The 25,792-nt window shown below is 39.6% G+C and overlaps 1 long non-coding RNA gene across 1 annotated transcript in view; it reads left to right on the top strand.

Moving 5' to 3' along the window:
- The first annotated feature begins 2,438 nt into the window (after positions 1-2,438).
- Positions 2,439-25,792, top strand: part of LOC108876820 (uncharacterized) — a 140,194-nt gene continuing 116,840 nt past the window's right edge. The window contains exon 1 of the long non-coding RNA XR_001960036.2: positions 2,439-2,727. This is a non-coding gene — a long non-coding RNA (uncharacterized LOC108876820). The remainder of the gene's footprint in view (positions 2,728-25,792) is intronic.

Below are 25,792 nucleotides of genomic sequence, written 5' to 3'. Positions count from 1 at the left end.
GCTGTTATATTAGTTATGTAGCTCTGCTAGTCTTCTAGTAGTCACTGGGTATATCAGAAAATTACCACTCTCTGATCCTATTCATACCCAAGCAGTGAGCAGAAACTTGGTGATATAACGCAGCCTATGATGTAGCCTGAATGTTGTATTTCTTAAGGCTAAGGTACAGTTGCCTAACAAGCCCAAACTGCCTTAGGCAACTTAATCTGAGAAGTCAGTTCTCCAACCCTTACCTGTTTTACCAAATAAAGGAACATGGTATTACAATAAATTAGTGAATTTGTTCAGTTGTTTGTGAATACACTATTTGTGTATTTTACTGCCTGATTTATACCCAGTACAGTTAAAACTGGAATTTGCTAACTAAATCTTTACAGTCCCAGCACTGCCGTCTGCCCCTGCTTCAGGACTCCTCCTCAGTTGCCTCCTGGCTGGCCTCCATGCTCTCCCTGGTCCCTCAGCCCAACACTAACCCCCATCCTACTCTCACAATAAACCTTTTGGATCACTAAACCCTTGACTCCCTCACCCTATCTGTGTCCATGTCCTGAGTCTGCGTTTAGGGGTTCAGTCCAGCTTCAAGCCAGAGCATGACAAAATCTAGCGCATGCTAACATGATATACAACAGTCTAAGAGGAGAAAATCTGGGGAACAAAAGTTGAAAAAGTGGTTAGTTATCAAACAGGTGCCGGTGTCATATTTGTGTGTCCAGTAACGTTAAATTACTTACCCACAGACATTCTTACTTTCTACCTTGCCAACAAATGTTGTCAGCTATAGTGACAGGAGAGTGAGTGTCACTGTCTGCGGCTGGTGTGCTTCCACTGGGAAACCATCACATCCTCTGTGTGTTAGTTGCAACAGCAATGTAGCAAACGTTTGCTGTCTTGTTGTTCGTTCTATATCATGGTAGTTATATGTATGAAAGCATGAAGGCTTTTTTTAAACCCTGAAGACCTAAACTCACTGGTTTGTTAGCACAGTGGATTTGTTTGGCTGGATGATTCAAAATGCTTTACCTTTCTTGTTAGCTAACTTACAAACCCACAGTCCTCTTCTGTCACTGTGTAAAAAAAAATATATCTGCTAGTTTTTTTAATTGTTTGATGATGTTTTATGGTTTAAGGATTGTGCCTCAGGTATAAGAAAGAGTATCCACTTCCACACTGTGTAAGACGCTCTGGGATCTGCCATTGTTCTGCCCTGCCTGTGAAGGTGTAAAGATTATTGGCTCAGTTGTTTCTTCAAACAGAGAGAAGCTGTTGATGGTGGCAACACCAAATGTGAGAATTACTGGACAACCTTTTGCAGTGAGCGGGCCACTGAGGGGCTGGATCGGGCTTTTCACAGAGACAAACAAGGTAGGAGTTGAGCAGTTCCACGTTATGCATTATGTTTAGAAAGCCAATGCTTATTTGAAATGCCAGCACAGGGTGTGTGTCACAGGTGAAGACACACACTCTCTCTCACACACACCCTTCTTACAGCTAGTTCTTAGTGCAACAGCCATCTCATCATTGCCTCCTTTTCCATATGGAGCAGTGCTGCCAAGCATCTCTCCATTAGACCGCTGTAGCTGCATTATGCTAGTCTAATAGCTAATTTCACTTTTAATTAAATGTGCCAGGGAGCAGCAGAGGCTGTGTATAGCTGGACTTTAAGATGCAAGACAGTAACAAAGTAAGAAGCACAAAATTCTGACAGTTGTGCTTTTAATGTCTATCAGGAAAAAGTGAGAAATATGTGGTTCAAAGAATTGTTGGAATGATTTCTATGTACTTTTGCAGTATATTGTTCGGGTTATACTGCCACAGCAGTATGATTTAGATGTATAGATTTTGGGGTGCAGATCTATGTGTGTTTGTGCGTGTTTTGAATATAAATACAAAGTTGTGGAAGGATGGGGAAAAAAGAAAAAGCATGGACAAAGAAAAGAAAACTAATTGCAAAAAGAAGGATGAGGCATGTCTGGGATGAAGGATAGATGAAGTTCTGAAGATTGGAAAGAAGGATGAAGGAGAAAAGAGAAGTGAGGGAGGCTTGTTCACTTCCAGTCATGGTGTGCTAAATCTCACAGACACACAGTCACACAGAAGCAGAGGTCTTTGCCTCATTTCTTTGGCCAGTTCTTAATATTTCTCTCCGTTTCTATCATAAACTCCTGTTTGCATTGTGATGTGTTCAGCGACATTTGTCTGTCTGTGTGTGAGACTGCTCGCCTATCATTAACATTCAGCTCAGTTTCTGCATCTGTATTTATGGATGCATACATATGAATGTGCATTTATACATATGGCATTTACAGTGCAGAGAATTTGCATGTGTTTCCACTCACTCACTGGCTCGCAGTGAGGACCAGCTTTACCCTACCGTAGCTTGTCAGCTGAACCCACACCAAATGCATCCTCTCACATACACACACACACACACACACACACGCACATATAGCTTGCCATCGTTCTCCTCTCTCTAATGCCCCCTCCTCCTCCTCTATTTCTCTTTCTCACTCTCACTCTCTCTCTCCATCTCAGTCTCTCGCTCTGAGCAGTTCGTTCGGCAGAGCAGTATAACAGAGTGGAGTGTGTGTTTGCTGTGGCGTGTGTGTGCCCAGAGCAGCAATCGCAGTGAAAACACAGAGAGAAAGATAGCACATAGAAAAGGAGAGAGAGAGAGAGATCCAGAGGCAGGACTGAGCGGACTGAGAGAAAGCAACACTCCTGACCACAGTGAGTACTGAACTGTATGTGCATGCTTGTCTCTACTCACTCACTATTGAGGGAGCTGTTTCCTAACTAACTGAACTGGTTTATGTGTTATACAGTAGACAAGTGGACACTGAACAGAGTAGACAGGAGAAATACAGTAGCAATATTTGAGAAGATGCACAGGATCACTTTTAAATTGTTGGCTGGAGCCACATTGTGTTCCTCACTGTGAAGCTGCAGAATATGCTGTGTAAATGAGCATGTGTGTAGATTTTGTTTGTGTGTTTGTGTTCATAAAAGTGTAGGGATTTAAAGGTGGGTATCAAACTTATTTTCACATAAAAATACAGAAGAAAAAACATTTAATGGTGCACATGTGCTTACCAAACCTGAGCCTAAACTCACAGATTTGCTTACAGTGCAAATATCTTTTTCATGTATTCATTATTATTGTTAATCTTTTTGTAACTTAAGCATTCCTGGCTCATTCATCTCTTGTCATGTGTTTTCTATTCTTGCAGGCTTTTATTACAGTTTACATTTTGATTAGAACTATTGTCACCTACTGTGTATCATACTACGTGGACTGCTGACATGCACAAGGTCTTTTTTTTCACCTGATGTATGTCGATGTTTCACAGTGAATGAGATGCAGATCTACATTCACACCACTGATGTTACAATCCCACAGTTTGGTGTCTTACTTTGTTGTCCTTTTACCATCTGCTCTCCTCCTGAGGGCTTCATCTCACTTTACACTCACACTACATAAAAGTATATTTGTAACATCCATATGTTACTGTGATCGGGTAAGCTGATTGTCTCTGGACAGTATACCAGAGGAGATGCAGTGCTGATGCTCAGGGCAGCAGAGAGAAGAGGTTAAGGACTGGTGAGGAGAGAACTTAAAAAAAGGGATGATGACTTCTTTAAAAGAGGGATTATGATAACTGCTGCCATCCCTTCTTTTTTCCCCCTTTCCCACTCACAGTAATTATTTTTGGAGAGCCACTCTCTTTCTGTGGCTTTTGTCAGCTCTGTTTTCCTTCAACAGACGCCATGGAGTGTCAGTCAGGCACACTTAAAACACTGGGAAAATTTTTTCAGGATGCCATGTCCCAGTGTCTGAGGGGTGGTGTTTCACATGTTTCATTGACTTATTACATTTTAACATTTACAGTTAGTGTTTCTGTTAGTGTAGTGTTACTGGTTATTCACAGATTGGTTTGGATTCATAGTTCATTCATTATATACATACATGCATACATCATACTGTATAGATTTATGTGTCTTGAGCAAGAAAAATATGTTTCTTTACATAAAATAAAAATGCTAAATTTCTCTCATAAAGAAAATGTGTTTTCAGTTTCAAAGAATTGTGTGCATTTCTCAAATCTGTATTTCAAATACAGAGCCAGTAGGTGGCAAATGCACAAATAACTTCCACAAGTATCTGCACCCACAGAATACTGTGTCAGTGTGTCGGTTTCGCATATGTGTGTGTGTGTGTGTGGGTATGAGTGTGTCAAGAGGTTGTTTCCTTGGAGGATCAGGAAATGTTAGCTGGAGGGCAATGGGCTCTGCAGGGAAGTGTCTACAGTAGGATAGCTGTGGCTTTTATTGGGATTTACTCTCACAATGAGGATTTAGTGGGTGACACTTGGGCAAGGTGTCTCTACATCAAAGGGGCTTCACAGCATGGAGCAGCAGCAAGCAGCAATGCATTGGGAAACACTACTGCAGCTGCTGCCGTGTGAAGGCAGAGCTCTGATAAAGTTAACTTAAATTTTCTTTTCTTTTTTTTTTTTAAGTGAAGACAAAGTCCAGCCAGTGTGTGTGAGGAGTGTGGGCATGTCTGGTGCGTCCTTGCAAGTGTGTGTTGTGTGACGGTGTTTGTGTGCAGATGTAAGGTTCTTTTGTGGTCGTAATGTGAGGCTGTAAACACTGGCATCTAGATCCCCCAGTTTCTCTTATTTTACAAAGGGAGATACACAGGCTTTCAGGATTTGTGTGTGTTGATACATAAATGTGTGTGTGTGTGTGTGAGGACATTCTCTAACATTTATAGCCTTGCCACCCTATGGAAAATGTCAAGAACGCAAGAAAAAAAAAAAAAAACAGAGCTAGATGCTAAATGAAAACTGTGGCTTTCTAATCTGAGAACAAATGGAAAATACACTTCCATTTAAATCTTTTTCTCATAAACATCCATTTTCATGAGAGAACATGACATTTTACCCTTCGCGTGTTTCTGTAATTTATCACAAGCACTTTTCTGACTGTCACAGTCTGATGCCATTCAAAAAGTTCCCCTTTTGACGGCAGTTCCCCTAATGCATACAAAACCCAGACCATTTGGAGGGTTCTTAAAAATGCCTCTGCATCTTTTTGGTGGGAGTGGTACAGTATTTCATACACTGCTTAATCCCTTTAAGCACAGTTGTTATCCAAGCTCACGGTGAACTGTATCACTACTATAGCTTGTTGCACCTATAAGGTGTTTCGTGAGCATCTTTGTTGATTTAAAAGTGAATGTACTTCAGTGTTGTGTTGCGTGTGTGTGTGTGTGTGTGTGCACATTTGTTGGTATTGTCTGGTGTGCTGTACTGACAGTACAGATAAGTCTTTTCTCCTGAGGCCTAATCCCTCCTCTACACAAGAATGAGAGATGACTGGAGAAAAAGATGAGCGACAGCAAGAGAGAGAGAGAGATTGGTGTTGAAATGTGTGTGTGTCTGTGTGTTGTTGTGTGTGTCAGCGAAGACAACGCAGAGACGAAAGCTTTCAGAACTGAGCCAGAGCAGGATTTGCATGTGAACAAGGGCTTTAAACAGAGCCATGAACTGTTAATACGCATTCAGAGAGGTTTTGTAGTGAGTGTCCGGAGTTGTTCAGAAACAGGTGTTCTGCAAATCACAGCAAACACTCTCTCCAAAATATTCTCTTCTGCAGCTTTATTCTCTGTATTTCCTGCCGCTGTTTGCTTTGCCAGTGCTTTCAATAGGAGTTGCATTCTTGTTTAAGAAACATCCAAAAAAAGATTGGGGAATGGCGAGAAAACAACTGCGTCCATGTTGGTTTTTGTTCTTTGAAATCCATGTGGACATGGACTGGGACACAGAGAAAATGTCTGAAAACATGTAATGCTTTATGTTAAAGGTTAACATGTTTTTCAGTTGATCTTATTCTATTTTGTAATTATAATTGCAATTGTGTTAAAACAGACATCAACGGTGATGCCAGCATATGACAAAGCACACAGTTCCATTCCTTTGCGATGTGCTTAAGAAGATTTGAGAAAAATATTAATGTGCCCAAAGACATCATCTCTTTCTGCATTTTGGAGACTGTCAGTGTCATTACCCAAAAATGTTGAAATTAAGCGGCTGCTGTGGAAGAGTAGGGAACACTTAATGGCTGGATGTACGAGCTGTTCCAGAGATGAAGGGAGCTTGGCAAATATGGCTGTAAATTGTCAGCTGAACATACTAGTTGAGCTCATTTTCACAAGTCATGTTCTCAGAGTATATTATAGAGAAGTACTGAAAGTCACTTTTGGTGCAGGAGTGCTCTCTGATATGCTGAGGGTTAGCAGAGAATTTCTGTACACTTTATTCTAAAGCTCCACAGTTTATTCTTTTTGTCTGAGCTTGTACGGTGATAAATTTGTGTCACCACAGTGTGTATTGTGTGTCCAAGATGTCCTCCACACTGACACCATGTAAAACAATTCATATCGTGTGCAGTATTTTAATCCCTTCCTTTTAGGAAGTCTCAGTGTTCACACATTTTATTCCATATTACTTGATTGTAGGTCATTTAAATGTGCTTTAACTTATGATCATTACAATCATATTTCAGATATGAACATTTACTGCAGTTGTATTTCAAGTTTCACATTTTTCAGAATGTAATAAAATGTTATTGCATTTGCAAGTCACTGATGAAGGCCAAGTGAGGCCTTAGATAATTCACATCATCAAACATAATTGACTTGAACAAAATAGCTGACTTTTGATTGAGTCTGTCTCTGTATCCTTTGACCATATGACTCCTTTTAATAGCATTCCTAATTCACGTAATTCTATTATTTATACTTAATTTAACCTAAAGAATTACAATCTAAAAGTTGTGATATATAATTTTATTTCACTGCTGCATCCCAGTTAATTTCTGTATTTTTACTGGCTGGTGATACGTGTGTGCCTCAGATTTTTAAAGGAATTCAACTCTTCCTTCCCTTTTTTTGTCATAGTGGTTTATCTGAGACATTATTTTTTGATATGTCTGCAGGTCAGAGTACTCAAGTCTCAAGCACTGAAAGTGGATATCAAATGTGTCAGTTTCATAATCGTGTTGACTTCCTCTGTGATCAACTGCTTGTGTTTAAATAACATTTAATATTTAAGATCTTTTGTTGAATGAAAAGAAGAGTTTAGTAGAAAAACCTATATTCCTGTACAGTATGGTAAGTATGGTATAGAAAAATTATTAATCTGCTTTATGTGTCACAGCTTGAAATTTTGGTCTGTCCTTGCTGAATAATGTCCAATCAGGCTTCACTCTATCCAGTCAGGATAGACTGAGGCATTTGAACTGGAAAAGCTTCTTCTGCAGTAACATATCTGTTGTCAATAATCATAATGTTGAATTGTCTCCATGAGTAAAAGTATATTAGATGATCAAGTGTATACTGTATACTGCATTAATAGTTGTGTTTGTCATTTACATTAACAACAAATTTACATGAGCATGTCATGTTGTCTAACATCTTTTGGAAGCTCATTGATCACATATTTTGGATTTGACCAGTGGTTAAATTTCGACTAGATGGGTCATCATTACATTGATGAGACAATTGAGCCACTTCATAAATGAACAAATTGAATTAAATAAATGAGCAATAAAATATACACTGAAATAAATAAATGTTTGTTGCTGAAACAAAACTCCATTCCAACTGTGTTCTATTCTGTATGAAAGCCTTTTAAAAGATTAATTTCAAAGTGCATTTATTTCTAGATGATGCTCGTCTATCAGTCTCTGGGGGCACGGTCAATAATTATGAGTGGTTGCTCTGGCACAGACAAAAGCTGGTCAGTAGGAACTGAGTTAAAAATGAAGAGTCTTGAGCAGAAATGACTGCATGAGTGCTGCAGATCTTTAAAAGATGCTGTGAACCTGATGTTGCTGATTCTACCAGCTCATCACCAGCAGTGCTAACTCCAGGTTGAGGGCTTACCAACAGAAGTGGCTAAAAGTTAACATGACTCGTAGAGCCAGTAACGACATTTATAGAAAATACACCCGGTTGAATGTACTGAAATTAACCTTTAAGCCTAGACTACATGCATCCTAAGAGTTTTATAACAAGCAAAATCATTAAAACTGAGAAAAAGAAAAACGAAAATATGGAGCTTAGCGATAGAGACATGGATTGAATTAGACCACTGTCAAGGACTCTCAGCCCATTCAGCAGCTTTAGCTTTTAAAAGATAGCTTTTTCTCCTCAAAGCATGTGAAATGCTTCACTGAACATCCAGCACATGTGAAAGATTGTAGAGTGATTCTTTTTTTTTTTTTTTTTTTCTCAGAATCACATTATTTATTATATGGTTAGGTTGAAGCAGAATGAGAAATGGACTCAAGATGTACAGTATTTACAACCAATGTTAGTCTTCTGGCTTCTGAATAAGTACAAATACATGTGAAGATGAAAGAAATTGACTGAATGACTTGTGTGTGTGAGACAGAGTGAGAATATGTGTCAGAGAAAGAGTCTGACACCCTGGTCAGAGACATCTGGTTCAGACATTCCCATTAGCATGCCTCACATTTTGCTGTGTATTGAAATGTTTGTATAAGGTATATTGTCCCTGCATACATGCTGTGTGTGTGTAGGTGTTTGTGTGTGTGAGTGTGCCCACCAGGAGCTCAGTATACTTGTGACAGCTTCATGGGTATCAACATGCTGGACCAACTGGAAGTTTAAATGGCTGTTTGAGGGTGAAGACTTGGCTAAGGATTAGGATTAGGCATTTATTTGTGATGGTTAAGGTTAGGGTAAAGGGCCAGGGAGTGCATTATGTGATTGACAGGACCCTACAAAGATAAGTGTACCAGTGTGTGTGTGTGTGTGTGTGTGTGTATGTGTGTGGTCTGCGGCAGCAACAGATTTATAGGTGTGTGTCCAGGCTGCAGTATGCGGACATAAATAAGGCTGAAGGGAGAAAGCTCTCCCCATTGAGCATAATCAAGTAGATCCTTCAGAGTGCAGTTCATCTCTCTCTCTCTTTCTCTCTCTCTCACACACACACACATACATCATATGTCTCTAGCATATCTGACAGCCTTTTTTTCTCCCATTCCTCTTGCCATCTGTTTAAAGGTATCACAGAATTTTCCTTGACGAACGCTCACCTTCTTTCAAATCAGAAACTCCATCCTCAGGAGTTTCAACTACCCTGTACTACACATCTGGTGACTTTCTTTTGCCCACCTATTGCATGCCAGAAACTGTTGCCCTCATGCTCTCAGTAATGAATATCACCCCTATACACATAGCCAATGCGTTTCTCTTATTGTAGCTGTAGCCTGAGGCAAGAACTGCAGGGCTTTGTAACTTGTACTCTCTAAATATTTCACCTTCGGATGTTGAAAGGTTCTTCTCAAACAGAGACTCCTGAGGAGGAGGGTGGGGAGGAGAAGGGGGAGGGTTTTGGAGAGATTGAAAATCAATCATTTGGACTGAAAAGAGGGGAAAAAAAAAAGTTGAGCAAGTGGAAAGAGACATTTTCCACAAAAAGCACTGAGCAGTAAGCTGAGGAGAAAGGGATGGCAGCTTGTATAGAGAGAAGCTGACTGTAATAATGCAGGAATAGTTAGTGTACATCTTCAAAAAGAATTGAATTCTATAATCTTTAATTCTGCTGTATATACAAAAAGCCTTTTGATTAGAATGAAAGTGAATGAATAAGAATGGAGGACCAGAGTGGGTTTTAAAAACCATGAACATTTTGGTAAGTAAAACATTATATGCACTTTAATACATTTTACAGTGCTATAAAGGTCCCGTGTAGGACAAGAACTAGAGTATGGACTGAAGACTGAAGGTAGATGTGATCTGATATCACCTATGAAGCTGTATTTATTGTTGGCTGCCAACTATGCAAGTCACTGGATTCAGAAGAATCGCAATTTAAGTAAAAAAAGAGTATCGACATAGAAACAATAGTTATTTACCCTTCATCACTTTATTAAAGTTAATAAGCTCCACCCCTGCTACAACTCAAAACACCAATGACACACTGATGCATCACTAATACTGCTTTAAAACTGAATGGTTTACTTAAAAAACAAAAAAACTATTATTATCATTTATAATGATATAGTAATATAATATACAATAACACAGGGTCAGGGGCCTTTTTTTATTTGTAATTTGTTTTTACTTTTGATACTTACAGTGCATTTTACTGATAATGATTATGTACCTTTAATAAAGAAACATTTGGAATGCAGGGCTTTTACTTAATTTTACAGAATGTAGTATTTTGGATAAATGGTTGTGATAGGCTCTAAAAATTGTCAGTCAAACATGATCTTCTGTAACCTGGGATATGCTGTATTCTTAATCAAAATTACCATCAGGGCATACATGAGAGGAAGTAAATGTGAAATGAAATGGAAGTAAATAATGTTACTAGTTACTACAAGTGGATATTGTACTGCAAACTTGAAAGATTTTAGCAAAAAACAAATATTCTGTCTGTGCGCATTTTTTAATGACCAGTATCAACATATTTTCACCCTGTTATATACATCTATTAACAACATATCCTCATTATGTTTACAGAAGATGTAACCAGGCCACAAGTATGTTTGCTACAAACACATTTTCTGTTCCAATTTCATTGTATAGAAACATCATCGTTCATCTGTATGATTATATGTCTCAGTCATATAATGAAAAGTCACAACAGTAACAGGGGTTTATGCTCTGCAACCCTGCTATAACATCCGTAACTGTTCAGTTGTCAATAGCTGTGTTTTCACTGACACAGTCTGATCATGTCCTGCACTGACATTTTAAGTTGCCTGAGGAAGAGCTGCTGCACTGCTTCTCCTTACATATCACAACTAATGCACAAGTATCATGGTCAGCAAGTGTGTGTGTGTGTCTCCTACAGATCTTAATGCAGAAGTCACTTTAGTCACTGTTGAAACTCCAGCCAGTTGAGCAGTCTTTGTGACTGAAGTTCCTGCCCTGTGCTCCAATAATGAACCCTCTTTTAAAGTCACCTAGATCTTTTCCTCTTGCCTCTTGATACAAAATCAGATTCAGCTGTGCCTGCTCAGCATGTTTATACCACAGAAATGATTGGATGTTAAGTGCTTAATTGTACCATGCAGTGCACCTGTGTGGAAGCATCTACATTTGTTATGTTTCTCCACTCATTGATTCAGGTTTTTCCTTTAATTTGTAGCCGGTCTTAGAAGTAACAAACATTTCACACTTTTTAATGATGTTTCCCTGCAAAATTCCAGCACAGGGACAATGCCGAGCAGCAGAGTAAGGTGTCCATTTGAATTGTGAAAATCCCACACTCAGGCACGTTGAAGCTGTTCAAGACAGTGACACCACGTTACAAGATTTCTATCAGCGACTGAATGGTGGTTTTGAGACTGGAATGGAATACAACAGAGTCCACTTTTCTCTGGAGTCATCACTTCCTGCTGTTTGAACTTCCTTAAGAGAGATGAAACACTCTCTGTCGAACTCTGTGATTTAGACTGATAAAAAAAAAAAGAAGGATTCTGCACAAAAATCTAGCCTCAAGCTACTTTAAGACCACCTTAAGAGTAAGCTGTGCTGTAGGAATCAGGCTAGCTAGAGGTAAAAATTGTCACTGGGTGCTGGTGTAATTTCTGCAATAGCTAACACCCACTGTACTGCTGAACTCAGAAACAACCACTGTTGGTATATTATGGGAGAGCTGCCTGACACTAGGAAGCAAAGAAATGAAAGAAGAAAGGAGGTGTGTGTTTATTTCAATTGTTATGGAAAATTAAGGTTTGAGGGTTTAGAATACTAAATAGTTACTGCATATAATATTTGAATCAATTTGTCAGTTATTGTTATTCACAGAGAACACAATTGGTATTACAGTGGAGCATCATTTTGTTAGTTTGTTGTTTTGTATATTCATTTTTATCACGTCATTCCTCTCCCCATCTACATCATGGAACAACATGTTGCGTCAAGATGATTCATTTAATCAAAGTTCTTTTCTTGAGTTGTGTAGCCCATGACGCAGGATTCTTTCTTGATAAATAACCTCTCTATACACTGAGAAAGATTTATAAATATCTGATTGATATAAAAATTCTCTATACAAAGAGTAATAATAACTTCAGCTGCCTTTTTTGAGGGGCCTGTCCATTAATGCTCTCTTGGCCACCAGTGATTTTTTTGTCTATGTAAAAGTTGCTGCTAAATGTTTTTGCTTTGCTTGCTACATGGAGTAGTGATGCCTTTTTTTTCCGGAGCTCCTTTCAGTATCTAAATATCTTGTGATATTTTTTAGCCCCAGTGCTCAAAGATATACTTTTCCCCTGCAGCGTCCCTGTAACAGTGGAATTATCCTTCTCTGATACACATAAACATCTCCACACACTTGCACAGAGAAGGGTGTTATGAGTAACCATAGCTTCTAGAGGCCCATCTCCCAAATCTAAACAATGCATGTTACACATCAATCAAGCTGACTGGTTGATTCATCTGCTGTCAGGACCGAGGTTTCAAGCGGAGATGAAAACAATCATAAATGTGCCACAAACAAGTATAAAAGAAGCTACCGTGTAAGCATGTCATGGACATCTGACAACCATTTTACTACTATAAAAACCTAAGATGTGACTCTTAGTTCACTTATATTTTTTCTTTACTGCCTATGTGATAGTCATACAATGCAGCAAAAGGAAATACAGGAGCTTTTTACACTTGATAAAACATTCTGTTGACAGACAAGAATGCCAGATCAGCAGAGAGACTGGCCTGCTGTCAAAAACGATCGCATGTGTCGTTTGTTCAGCAGTTCATTATGACCCACAGTTGTGTATTCTTGTGAAGCGACATCTAGTGGCCGTAGTAATTATGACATCTATGAAGTAGATGTCGTAGTATAAAGAGCAAAAAGTCACTCCTAGGAGTAGGTTGGGGTGGATGGTTGGATCAACCAAAGACAGAACCTTCAGACAGGAGACTTGCGTTCGGTTCCTCTTTAAACCCGATGGTTATTGTTGTTTTTTTCACATGCAATTTTAGCCAAAAACAATCTTTTCTCTATATTTAACCAAAAATAGAGCATTCCACAACATTAACCACATGTTTATTATTATTACCATGATGGCAAAGCTCTGGCACATCTGTGGGTCATATCTGAGGATAGAATAACCGTCATGTGTGGTTTAGGTTAGAGGACTTGTTGACATTATCACACACTATAAACTTCATGTTATTACTATATAATACAGGAATAGGACACACGTGAGTATGTAATACAGTATTATGAGTGGTTACAAATTTGAGAGCTAACAAAAAGTAATGACTAACAAATGTTCCTGTAAACAGAGCTACAGAGTGTATCATTTGGTTTTTCTATGGCAAAAAGAACAGACCAGGGTGGGACATGACTGTAGGGATTGCCGGTCTGGTTGAAGTGTCATCAGCCCATGTTTCATTTTTTAGACCAGCCAAGTGAACTCCCTTCTGCAGACTGGTTAATAGCCACAGTAGCAGAGCAAGAGTAAAGAGGTTGTATAATCTTTTGCACCTCAGAGCCACTTAGACCAGGACTATAAACCATTCTGAGTGCACGATTTGAGCAACCCATTGTACTAAAAGTCACACACTATTTCTTTGTTCTCAGCCATGTTCCACTTCTCTTTTTCACGACTGAAATAGTGTTAAATGTATCACACCTCTGTGCCACCCAAAGCAGGTCACATATTGTAGATGATGCATAGAAATAAACTGCTTTGGTGGTTCAGACAGGGACTCACACATACAATAGACACCTTATATTCACCTAAACCAGGCCAGCCAGAGGATGAAGGTGGAGGGAAGGAACCAATCCTTTTTGATGAATGATATATGAATTCTGATCATTTGTCACATCTTACTCTGTCCTCTGCATCCCCTCTTGGTTTCAGCTCTGCCTATTTACTCACTCTCGACCTCCCTATCTATTCATTCATTCATCAAGCCTTTGGTCTCATCCCCTATTCCTTTGAATTCTCCACCTTGTCTATGTCCTCCCTCTGTTCCTTTTTCCATCCATTGCTGTCTCTTTCTTTCTCATCACGCTCACCCTCAACCCCCCACCACCACCCCACCCTTTTCAGGCTGATTTGCCTCACTCAGTGGCGGGGTGTTTGACAGGCCTGCTGTGGGAAGATAGCGCAACTGAATGCAAGTGGGAGGAGGAGGAGGGTAAAAAGGGTGAAGTGGTATTAGCTGGTGAAAAGGGGTTGGCACCAGGCAGCGATGAGGAGAGGAGGAGGAGAGGGGGTGTGTGGGATCTAGGATGAAGGAGAGAGAGAGAGAGCCAGGCATAGGGCTTAGGGTGAGCCAGGCAGACTGACACTACTACCCTAGAAATAGAGAGAGAACGAGGGGCGGGTGCTGGGGGACTGAAAAGCGTGTATCTCCAAAATGTCAACTATTCAGAAACTTCAGCATTATATTGTCTTCAGCTGAATTTGAAGAATGGTCCTATAGATTTTGACAGGGAGAATCATGTTTAACAGGAGATGGAAGACATATGCAGTTGTGGGTCCTTGAGCCTGTTTAAGTTACTGCCATCCAATAAGATGTTTAATATTCAAAGGCACTAGACTACACATTTTCATAATGTACTCATCGTTACAAATTCTATAAATAGTTGACTTCATAAGTCATATCATGAAGTAAAAACACAAAAATTACATTTTACAATGAATGTATCAGCCTCTCCAGGACCATGGACAGCGACACTGTGGATCAGATGTGTTGTTGCAATGACAATTGTTTATTGAACCACTTTTTTCACACTCTGTTTCTCCTTTATGTTCTCTGTTGTGGTGCTTTCAGCTTGGCTGTACATTAACACTGTTGGCAGTGTTGGTGTGAAATCAGCAATCACGTCCATGTCGTCAAACTAGAGTGCAACTTGTGGGTTCATAGTGAAACTGTACTTTTGATGTGCTTATGTGAAGCTCCTCAACAGGAGGATCCTGACAGGCAAACAGAAGCTGACTGGTGGCTTCATGTGTGTCACAGTGCATCTATGGATGTCTTCACTCTCCAGGGCATGTAAATGATATATTTCAGTACTCTAAATGGCTGGTCTCTGTACCTGCCAATCACAACCTTTGGTCAAGTCAATAGTGTGCTACAGAGACAGGTTGGTACAAGGACAGTTCCCTTCTGACATGACATTCTGACCTTAAATCCTTAGAGACAGAGAAAGTCACTGAACCGTAAGACCTCTAAAAATAACCAAGGAGAGGAGACTGAAAACAAAATGATTTCCAACCTTTGCTTTCTTTCTGTCTTCCACAAACTCTTTCTCATTCCTCTGTTTCCCCTGCTATCAATCCTGTAATTTCACTCCTCTCAGTCTAGTATTGTAGGTTTTTAGTTAGCCTTTGTCCCTATAGGCTAATCTTGGAAGCCCTCATCCACTTCTTCCTTCTTCAGCTCCATCCTCCTCACCTCCGTACCTCATTCTCCTCCTCTTTTCCTTTTTTTTCCACACAGCCACCGGCTCACCTCCAGTCATTCTTGGTGGAGCTGACAGTTGAGCAAGAGACAGAGAGAGAGCAAGTGAGAAAGACAGAGAGCATGGAGGAAAGAGTGCAGGGGGTCGGCAGATTGCTGTAAAGAGCCTGAGAGTTGACAGCTATGGGAAAGGACAGCTGACCCCTCTTATGTCGATATAGATGGTGAGAGGATCAACAGAGGAGGGAGAGACAGAGGGAAGGATGGAGAGAAAGGACAAGAGAGGGGAGAAGCGTACATGAGATGGAATGGAACGGAGTAATATCAGTCCTATAAATAGTCCATTCAATTTAACCATTTCAAGCATAGTCTCCATTTCAATCTTCTCTGTTCCTGTGTATGTGCGTGTGTGTTTTGTGTTGCAGGCTCAGGCTTGTTTAGAGGTGAGATTTTATTGGTTCACTTTATTCTGTGTCAGTACTGTAATATCCTATATCCTTGTTTTATTGTGTAGTATTTATTTATTTTAAATTTCCATATGTAAATGTTACCACAGTTAAAACCAATGACATCCATCCATTATCTATACTGCTTATAAGGGTTGTGAGGGGACTGGTGTCAATCCCAACTGACATTGGGAGAGAGGGCAGGGTCACACCCTGGACAGATCACTAGTCTATCACAAGACTGACATATAGAGACAAACAACCATTGACCTACGATCAATTCAGAGTCACCAATTAACCTGCATGTCTTTGGACTGTTGGAGGAAGCCAAAGTATCCTGAGAGAACCCACACAGACACAGGGAGAATATATAAACTCCACACAGAGAAGCCCCAGATGAACACCTGATAACACCCGCTAACAGAAGTACAGTTGAAATACAATATTTAAATGTGTTCCCTGCCTTAATTCTGCATGCCAGCAATATTAGAGATGTCTTTTAGATTACTGTTTAGTTACTTTTATATATGGAGACTCTCCAAGGACACATTTTTATCTCCTGGTGAAAAGCCCTCCCGTGTCCATGTAACAGAATTAAAGGAAGGAATCAGGTAACGTTGTTGTAGAGCCACAAAGTCGAAAAACCAGAGGACCGTAACACAAGAGACTGCTGTTCCTTTCCTGTTTCCAACAGTCAGCATTGTTTTTTTTTTTTTAACCAGAGCCAGGAAGGGTGTGAGAAGTGGTCTCCAAAAACTGATAAATAACCATCAGTATTTCTAATGCTACAGTGAGTGAAATAAGAAAAACCTGTAATTTGAAATATATGTGCACAGACCTGCCCTGGTCACCTGACTTCACAAATTAGTTTTTGTGTATAACATGGTGAACAATGCACAGAGTGTTCTTAATGTAGCCGTTACTCATTGGGCTGCTTTAACGTGTTGATTTGTAAGCCTATGTGTAATTATTGTGTGTATGTAGATTTAGTGTCAGATCAGCAGTTCTCAGTGACAGGTCAATGTATTGGCTGCTGAAGCAAATCTCCTGTCTGTGTTTTCAGTTCAGCAGCCTCTCTTATTATTTCTGTTGTGCAGCTGAATATCCCCATGTCCATCAGCATACAGTGAAGACTTTACTGCCCCTCCTGACCACACACCTTTGTGAAGCAGGTTCCTCCTTCATGTCAGCCATAAAAGCAAGGTTTCAGAAGAGAATAAATGTAGAAAACGCCTTCCTATAGAGACTTTATCACTCACTGACAAATAAGTTACAAACATGTCTGAATGTCTCACTAAGTGGTGAGTTTATTATTTCATTTTGTAACATTTGGTTTTAATAGTCAACAATGATAATCTAATAATTTTATCCAACTGATCAGACCTTGGAAGAAGCTTATCTTTGAACTTTAATGTATGTTGCAGGACAAGGATGGGGCAGTGGAAGGCTGATCAGTTGGGAATATTTTTGACTAAATACTAACAACATCTTTAAATTTTGATCATATTCCTATTTCTAAATTTGATCATAGTCCTGTTTTTTCATTCCTGTCTTTTTCATTTGTTCTTAATACACTTTAAATATTAAAGAAAATGTAGATAATGATTATTTAACATTTGGGATTAATTATTGATTAATTATTGTTGTTGATTGTTCTTAATAGATTAAATAATAATTTAGTTTACTTTCTCAAAGGCCAAGATGATGTCTTCAGATCTCTTATTTTGTCTGACCAAGAGTCTAAAACCCCAAAATATTAAATTTTATAAAACCAAAGAAGAAATCTGTAGTGTTATTCCTGTAGTCAGTAATGCAGAGAGGCAAAATGAAGATGTCGTTTGAAGAGGTGAATCTATAGTGGACAGTGTGGGGTACTATTTTAAGTATGTGTTTGTTCAATGACTGCATACATATTTATTTACTTATGTATTTTTGTGATGTCCTTATGATTTCATATATCAGCAGTTAACTTGAGTAGAAAGTAATTTTTCCTGATAAAAATTCTTCTTACAGAGTAAGACCCAAGCTGTAATAAACTGAACTTAAATGCATAGGGGACACTTTTATGTGTAGGACGTTAATGATTTAACACACTACTGATGTAGGGTGTTCTGTAATTGTGTGCTCGTGTGTGCTCTAAGTGCTGTGTGAAAGTGATATTACAGCAATGCATAGGTTGGTTTTGCTGTCAGATCTGGGTTTTTGATTTTTTACATCCAGAGCACAGAGGGATGACAGCTGACTAAGACACACTCTGCTCAATGCCTGAGAGTGTGTGTGAGAAAGGTTGTGTGTCGCAGTATGTATTAGCACAGATATTCATTCCTCTTGTGTATGTGTGTATTTTCAGTCTGTGGATGTTGGTATTGTTATGTTGTGAGTATGTGTGTTCTGCACGACTGTATGTGTATATTCTTCAGCTCTGACAATAAATGAAATACTCAAATGTTTATGGTGCATAAAATGGCAATTGGCAGCTGTGGTGACCCTGTGTGTATGTGTGTGAATGTGTTGCATATGCCTGTGAGTGTTTGTGTGAAAGTGAGTGTATCCTGTGCTGTCAGATGCAAGGTTGTTATTAACAACACACTACACCAAGAATTGGAGCAGAGGCAATACAGGGTTCTGTCAGCCAGCAGAGAGAGGGTAGGAGACAAAGCAGTAAAAGTGAGAAATACACATGCCTGCATGCACGCACACACACACACACACACACACACACACACACACAAATATGCACACACGGCATCAGACACACTCACACACACTTGTGCTGACAAAATTTAAGAAATTTCTAGGTTCAGTTGAAGGTCAGAGGCAATGTATGGCAGGTTGCTTAGCTACGCCCAAAATGAAAAAGGTTAAAATTAGACAGGGATTTAGAATCTGTTCTGATTTCCACCAAAAACATCTAATAACTGCAGAGTAACCTTTTCCCAGAGACTATTGCATTTAATCAGTTCTCGTTGAATCTGCTGTAGACGGCATGAATGAGTCACAAAACCACATTAGCTCTGACAGATATTTGAGTAAACAGAGAGCGCACTTAAACAGGACGCCAGTCCAGTTCAATCAAATAAGTGCCAGCTAAATTACCCACTGTGTGCAGCTACACCTACATGCTTTTTCCCCACTTAAATCAATCACAGTGTTTACAGGCAGATTTGGACAGATGTGTGAAAGAGCCCTTACGGGAGAGTGGTACAGGTTTATGGCAATGACTTTGAATGAAATCCCACATCTGGATTCAGTAAAAATGCAAGACACAAATGATATTTAGTCTTGATCTCTGTTTTACCTTGCAGGTGAGAAACTTCTTATATGATTTAGCTACAATTTATGAAGATTGTATACTTAACCAAGGAGAAAACTTAATTGACACCTTTGATTGACAAAGATATGTGATGTTATCTTTGCTGGATTACCCAAACAAACATTAGGAGGACTGCAGTTTGTCCGGAATGCAGCAGCCAAAGTCCTCCGTCCTCAGTGCAATGCAGATTACATATTTTACTTATATTCTTTTGTGGACTTAATGATTTGACTTCGTGGATGATGGTTGTTTTACTGGTCCTAGAATTAGAGCCAGATCTGGTGAGGGTGGTTTTATCTACTTTGGCTCCGTTCTTTGGAACACACTGATGCCTGATGACCTGAGACCTGTCACGACTGTGTCTGTGTTTAAAAGTGAACTGAATATTTTGTTTCAGTTTTCTCAGGCTTATGATTAGTTTTTTATTTTGTCTGTAGGACGGTTCTGTGGATCGTCAATTCAGATAGCATTTTACCTACACTCAGCATACACAGCGTGTTTTACTTGTGCTGACTACAAATATTGGTTTTGGAATCATGGAAATATACCAAAATCTGTTGCAGCTAATGTTGTACCTTACTTTGTATGGTACTACTTGTACCATAGCCACTAGTGTTTTAGAGATGACTCTCACTAACTGCTGTATGTCCTTCTTCAGGTTTGTTATTTTTGTCTTATTGAACATGATGAATGTATGGCATCTCTTTGACTGAGGATGAAGTGAGTGAGACAGGAACCTTGCTTTGTACTTTATCTGTTTCCAGCAGTGATATCATTGATTAACCCCAAAAGATTTCAGCAAAGTCTTTTTTGTTTGGTTTTGCTCCCGGTCCCAGGTAGTCTGCTGTTGCTGCAATTCATTTTTGTATTCAAGAGGAACTTCTCACTGACAAATCACGATCATTCTCTGTTTTGATGAGGTTCTGAATTATTATCCTCTCTACAGTCATCCATGTAGTAGTATCTTAGATTCATAGCCCTATCTGCTACACTATCAGCAGCTGAAGCACAGCAGATCCATCATGTTAGCAGTGTTAATCCTCCTCCTAATCTATCATTTGCTGTAGAAACTGAATTCAGGCACCTGTATATTAATATTCAAATAAGGTATAATAATGATTCCATTTTCTTTTTTGACTTTTGGAGAAAGCATTATTAACATGAATTTTCAGTGTTTGTGAGTCTTCAAAGTTAGATGCTAAATTTTGTCAAACATGATGTTCAGCTTCTGATCAGGTCGCTGTAGATTGTGATGTTCTTGATAAGAACTCCATTATATTGAAAGGTTCTAATATTAGAACCAATTCAGAACATAATAGGACCACAGATCACAGACCACAGCATCATCACCTCACTGACAACATGATAAGCTTCATAAAAGCAGGATTTATTGAGGGGCTGTTTTATTAGACTGCTTAAATTTAGCTAGGTGAACTTGAAACAAAAAAAGATATGCCACAGTGCCTGGCATTGCCTGTATAAATACTTGCTTGCATCGTGACTGGATGTGTGGATTAGGCTGTGAAAGGTGTCTAAAAACAAATGTCTGTGCCAGGAAAATGGGCTGTTAATCCTCTAATCTACACAGAGAGATGATGTATGTACTCCATGTATGTGTGTGTGGGTTGATCATAGCCACACATGACAGTGCCCCAACAGGTGATGTTACACACTCGCTGAGTATATATTAACTGTCCATTCTCCTCTGACTTCTCTCATCAACAAGATATTTCTTTCTGTAAAACTGCCACTCACTGGATGTTTTTTTGGTTTTTTTTTTGCACCATTCTGAATAAACTTTATAATCCAAAGAGATGAGGTGTGATACAATACACTGCTTTTAAGATTCTGGTCCACATTGACATGATTGTATCATGATGGAAGTAGCCATTAGAAGACAATAATCCACAGGAAATGCAGCCTCAGATTTCTGTTGGCTCTGATCTCTTTTAGCAACAAAATGTTTCCATCCATCCACAGAAGTGCTGCTCCGGGGATGTTTTTTGTTTTAGGCTCCATTCTGAGTTACCTCTAGAGACTGTTCTGTGTCAAAAACCCAGGAGATCAGCAATTTTAGAAATACTCACACCACAAAGGAGGTAGAGTGGTCGCCTGCTAATCGGAAGGTCAGTGGTTCGAACCCACGGCTTCTCCAGTCCATGCCGAAGTATCCTTGGGCAAGATACTGAACCCCACATTGCACTGTTGTGTGAATGGGTGTGGATGTTAGAGTGCTCTGTGCTTAGAGCAAGCACTGTATGAATGTGTGTGTGACTGGTATATAAGTATTATATAAGTACAGTCCATTTACCATTTACTACACACCAGCCCATGTCAGCAATGTTTGCCTACAGAGTATTCTATAAAAGATCAAATTTCAAATCATTTTTAATTATTTATGACTGATGGATTTTATGATTCTTTTTATTTACATTTGAGACATTGTTGTATTAATGATCTTTTCATTTTATGCTGACTTGTAAAAATTCTTATAAAGTCTGTTTCAATATGTGCTCTAGAAATTAATCATTGATCATCCTTCTAATGTTTAATATTGATAACTGAGATATCACCTCTGCTGATGACAACTGTGTCTAATGAAAGCTGCTCTGAAACTGCCAGAGAACCTCACAGAAATTTCTGCAGCTGGCTTCCACTTGTCCACTGAAGTCAGCATGCTGTTTGTACACTTTCCAAGTCTAAATGTGACAATAGAAACATCTCTCTGGTTCCACTCATCCTCCCCATCCTTTCATTCCCTCCCCCTCCACCTCTCCATCACATACACATCCACCAACCTTAGTCTCTTATCTATTTGAAATGGTCTAAGGAGGGGCTGAACTGCCTGTAAAATCAAAGCAACAATACATTTCTTTTAATTAAACAATGAATAACAGTTGACAGCTTTGTTGGGTGCATCAGTTATTCTAATGTGCCAGAGAGATGTTCACTTTGGGAAAATGAGTCATGTGGCAAGCTTGGAGAGGAAGGAGAAGTGCTGTCATGCTTAGGCTTTATTTCCACTTAAAGAGTCCATTATCTGCTGCTGGGGTGGGAGGCAAACTCATGGAAGTGTAGTTATGTTCCATGGAGTGTGATTAATTATTTAATTTTAGTGGTATTAAGTCAGTTTTATATAGAGAACTGTGTAGGACCGAATGGAGGACTGGTGGACCAGAGTCACAGCTGGATTTCTACTCTCACTTGTCTCTTTGCTGTAGGTTGAGAAACCACCTCTTTACCCAGGATCCATGAGATTGCCCTCCCTAGAACAACAGCAGTGGTTGTTTACTCATTTTAGATTGTTAGTGTTTTAAACTGTCCTGGCAACCTCTTGAGAGAGTCATGATGAGTAATGATGTCCTTCTCTAAGTAGTAAATGTGGAAGTAGCGTGATGATATTGTTACAACATCAGCTGAAATCAGACTGCATGATATCCTGATAAAGGCCTGACCTGACAGAAAACCATGTTTTCGTGCATAGATGTGTGTTGCTGGTGCTGTTTGGTCTACACCTATATAAAATGTATAACTCAAATCACCTAATGGGACCAAATGACCCACATATTGTGCAGTCTGATTCTGGCATCAGGATGGATGACTGGTCTAACAAACAACTTCATATGTACAGTTCACATTCAGCCTTACACCAACAGTCAGGAGTGGTTTCTTTAAGACATGATAGTTTTAGTTGCCTAAACTTAAGTGGAGTTTAAATACTAATTTAGCCTTATAAGAATGTAGGTCTAATTTCTGAAGCTTTGGCCATCATGTTTTTAAGTAATAACAGAACAGCCATCATTTACAGAGTGTGATGCTGGGCCTGTTTTGCTTTGCTCTTTCCTCCTCCCCTCTTAAGAAGCAGCCAAGCAGACAGGAGATCAGCCAGCTGAGCATCATCTGGCCAAACTTGATTTATTGATGTAAACAGTTTACTTTAATAGTTTACTGTCATTGTTAATTTCAACATGTGTTATCTACCTCCTTCTTTGTCTGAACTTTGAGTCAGTTCATTACAAATAGGATCTAAACTTTTCTTCCTGCTTTAGCTTTGACACGTCATATGCAGTAATACACAACTAATGTTAATGTGTAAACACAGTTTTTATGTGCAAAGGAGGGGATTATTATATTTGACTTTTAGGTATTACAACAAAATCCCAGAGTCTCAGCAATTACCTTGATGAGCCATATCTATTGGTTGATGGCAAAACTATGAAATTAAGAAGTTAAAATAATAATTATGTTAACAGTGCAAGTGATTCTGGGAACTGTTACTAAACTGGCATGTCTCCTGATATTGGCTGACTGATGGTCACTGAGAGAGACAAAGCATGTTTGTGCACACATTTGTCAGTGTTTGTGCACTTACATGACAGCTTTCCTGAAAATGTTGAACGCACACATGATAGCTGTCATAGCTAGGTGCATTAAAAGGTTGTTCTGCAATCCAACAAATATTCATAAAATATGCAGTAGTATGCATAATGTAGGAGCGCTCACACAGGAGCCCTTGACCTTCGCTTGCTCATCTGGCTCTCCTCCATCTGCCTTTGAAAGGTTCTTTGACTTTAGTTTCAGCCCCCCCGCCCCCCAAACACACACACACACACACACACACACACACACACACACACACACCTGTCTGCTCACAAAGCTGGTCCTCCCTCACCCATTGATCTGCCAGGTCGTCCCAGGCAGGCCTGCAGCCTCAGCCGATGCCCCGTCTGAGCGGCTGAACTGCTGCTGCTTAATTGGTTGTGAGAAAGTGGCAGAAAGTGTTTATTCACACATACACACACACATGCACACTAGCTGCTTTTAATTAGAATGGGGTCTTTGTTTGCTAATTCAAGTGTATACGCATGTCCACAGCTGTGTGTGTTAGTGTGGGTAGGTTTCCTTTTTCTCTGTTTTAATGGTCTTGTTGGACTTTTAGAAATGAAATTGTGGATAGTAAATGGATTTAGTGTAGTATGACTGAGTCTGTTTCACCGCCTTGGTTTTCTCCTTGTTCCAGTTTGCTGCCTCACAATAATGAAGCAGGGGGCCAAACATGCTCAGGGGAAAGTGGTCATCTCTCTCTCTCTCTCTATCTCTCTCTCTCTTTCACACACACACACACACACACACGCACATTCACTGTGGATGGCAGAAGAGAAGTGAGTGAGTAATCTAATTCAGTTCATATTATGCATTGACAGTTCATGGTAATTGCAGCTGTTCTAATGTCCTCCATTACATGTGACCACAGCATAAGCGCTGGCTTTAATTTCCTGGCCGGGGACACAGTGAGACATGAAATTAAAGCTGAATGAGGGTCACTGCGTGTGACAGGGATGGGGAGAGAAGCCAATCAGTATCAGGCAGACGCCAGGGTCCAGCTGTATTAACGCTGAATCAAGGTTTTCATGTTTTAAATGATTTCCCCTTCCTTTTATTGAGGGTATCAAAAGACATAAATTGCTCCTTAACACTTGGAGGGTTAAAGTGCTGGCACTGAAGTGCGATATCCCCATGATTATGCTTGATAGCTTTAAAATGGCATTTCATTTCATTAGTCAGCACAGTCATTCACACATTTGTGAAGTGACGGGGTAATAAAAGATGAATGTTGTTCTTCAGTAAGGAAATACATTTTTGAAGAGAGTGGAAAGTTTTAGTTTAAAAAAAAAATAAAACTTGAGATTGGAGGAGCTCATGAGGTTGTTTCTTTGGTGAGTTAAAATCTTCATTTTGATATGCTGGAGAAGACATTTGCTCCAAGCTAGAACATTCACGACTTGTATTCAAGTCTCATTTTCAGCACTCAGAGTGTACCTGTGTTTGTTATTTGGACCCCCACCCCGACACACACATACACACAATAGCTCTCTCATATCTCCATGGAAAACTGTAAAATCCATTTAGAGTGTGTAGAGGAGCTACAGGTGCCCCTAATTCCACCTAAAGCTACACAAAACAGACAACAGCATTAATAATCCATACACTGCAGAGTTTGGGCATTTTGGTATTGCACATGACAGAGTGCCTTTGATACCTGTTAGTTCCACCATGAAATGAAGAACAGACAGTGAGCAAACGCCTCGTCAACTACTTTAGGATACAAAAGCCAACATCCAACACAGTGTTTGGTTGTTGTGCAAATGTAGTTCGCCTACATATTTTATCGAAGAAACCCCCACTGATTTTCTCTCCACACCTTGTTCAAGATGCATTAACACATTTGAAGGTCTCTCTCTGTGCTTTCGCTACAGTCTTAGTCCCCTTTTGGGTCCAATGATCTCCACAGTGTTGGAACTTTCTTCCAGTATAGAATTATAACAAAGAATGATACTCAAGAGGATAACATTACCCTGGCAGTACATCACAGGCTTTGTTGCAGCTATTATTTTTAAACCGGTGTCTATCTGACAGTTAGTCTGCCAGCCAGTGGGCTGTCTCAAGCTGACGTGACGGCAGTGTTATTGTATCCGATCTGCCTCATCATGGCTTAATCTCTTCCTAGGTAATGCCTGCTTTGGCGTGGTTTTAATCTAGATAATTTAGGCACCGCAAGTCAAG

Source organism: Lates calcarifer, unplaced genomic scaffold, assembly GCF_001640805.2.
Source record: "Lates calcarifer isolate ASB-BC8 unplaced genomic scaffold, TLL_Latcal_v3 _unitig_5786_quiver_433, whole genome shotgun sequence".
NCBI lineage: Eukaryota > Metazoa > Chordata > Actinopteri > Centropomidae > Lates > Lates calcarifer.
Note: the sequence above shows the minus strand (reverse complement) of the source record. Positions and strands in the feature narration are given on the sequence as shown.